A 1,848-nucleotide genomic window follows, 5' to 3' on the forward strand; every position below is an offset into this window, starting at 1 on the left:
AAAAGAAAGAAAGAGCCCCCTCTCCCCCAGCATTCGCCCCACCTAAGCTCCCCTCCCATAACCCTCCCCTACTCTAGCTCCTCCTCCCCCATCTATCCACTCTAGCTCCTCCTCCTCCCCCACCTATCTACTCTAGCTCCTCCTCCTCCACCTATCTACTCTAGCTCCTCCTCCTCCACCTATCTACTCTAGCTCCTCCTCCTCCACCTATCTACTCTAGCTCCTCCTCCCCCACCTATCTACTCTAGCTCCTCCTCCTCCACCTATCTACTCTAGCTCCTCCTCCCCCACCTATCTACTCTAGCTCCTCCTCCTCCACCTATCTACTCTAGCTCCTCCTCTTCCACCTATCTACTCTAGTTCCTTCTCCCTCTCCTCCTCAAGAACCCAAGGCCACGTGCAATTAGGGTAGAATTACAGACAGCTAGTGGCTGGAACAGGGTGACTGGTTACAGGTGGGGGTCCTGTGACCTGCCCTGCCTTCTGCCTTAGTCACTGTTCCAGTGTTCTGAGGAGACACCAGAACCAAGGCGACTCTTTTTTTTTTTTTTTTACTTTTATCTGCATTTATTTCATGTTGAATTTATTCCCATGCCAGAAGTTTTTGTTTCTTCAGTTTCTTCTGGGGTATCTTTTTCTTTTGTGCAACCTCCTCTTCTGGCTTTGGAACAATCTGTTCCTTTTCAGTGAGGATCATCTCAATGTGGCAGGGGGAGCTCATGTACAGGTTAATCTGGCCGTGAGCTCTGTAAATTCATCGGCGCATCTTAGGTGCTTTGTTCACCTGGATGTGCTCAATGACCAGAGTCTACATCTAAAGTTCAGCATTGCTCTCTGCATTTTTCAGCATGTGCAGCAAAAATTCTGTACTCTTTTTGGCCACCGACCCTGTGTCCAGCCCCACTGTTTGGCCTGGGCGCACCTACCGACTCCACCATTGTACCGTCGGAATGGCACACACTGCTTCTTCAAAGTGACATCTTTCAGATACTTGGTGGCTTTTCGGATATGCATACCCTTGATGGCCTGGGCCGTTTCATGGGTGTTCTTAAAGTGAAGAAGAAGGTTTGATCCTCTCGATTTGCATGATTTTGTAGGGTTTTCTGGGTCAGGAGAGTAGCGAACCATCTTCACAGGTCACCTCTGGCAGCTTACAGGAAGAGCCCCAGGCGGCTCTTATAAAAGAGAGAATTCCAGTGGGGACTTGCTTCTAGGTTAGAGGTTTAGTCCATTATCATCATGGCAGGGAACCTGGTGGCAAGCATGGCGGACTTGGTGCTGGAGAAATATCCCAAAGTAACATCCTGGTCTGAAGGCAGAGAGAAAGAGAGAGAGAGAGAGAGAGAGAGAGAGAGATTGACTTGGGCTTTTGAAACCTCAAAAACCACCCCTGAGTAGCACACTTCCTGCAGCAAGGCCTCACCTCCAAACAGTGCCACTCCATGACGACTAAGCACTCGAATATATGAGCCTGTGAGGGCCGTTCCTATTCAAACCACCGAACCCTCCTTCTATGAAGGAGTGTCAGCAGCCAGCAAGCCGCTTCTGCTCGGCTGCAGCCGGTGGCTGTTTCACTGGAGGATTACTCCTGTAAAGTATAAAGGATGAAAAGCATTGACGCTGTCATGTCAGACAGTTGAGGGTTAATACAAAGCCTCTTCTCAAATCACTATCCCAGGACCCAAGTGAGGCCTAGAGCAGCTTCCTCCTGCTGCGGAGCCGCCATCCCTTCCCCACAAAATGCCCAGAGGAAGGGCTTTTGGGGAGGTTTTCAGCACATTCACGGAGAAAGAGAGGGACATATGTCCCCTGGGCCAGGGAAGGCAATGTTTTGGTGCCCACTGCCGC

At 50.4% G+C, this 1,848-nt stretch overlaps 1 pseudogene; it reads right to left on the reverse strand.

Annotated features, from left to right (window-relative positions):
- Nucleotides 1-583: 583 nt before the first annotated feature.
- Nucleotides 584-1,128, reverse strand: LOC121465038 (annotated as a pseudogene).
- Nucleotides 1,129-1,848: the final 720 nt, after the last annotated feature.

This window comes from Microtus oregoni, unplaced genomic scaffold (assembly GCF_018167655.1).
Source record: "Microtus oregoni isolate MIOR12 unplaced genomic scaffold, Mior012 000029F_ref0000214, whole genome shotgun sequence".
Taxonomy (NCBI): domain Eukaryota; kingdom Metazoa; phylum Chordata; class Mammalia; order Rodentia; family Cricetidae; genus Microtus; species Microtus oregoni.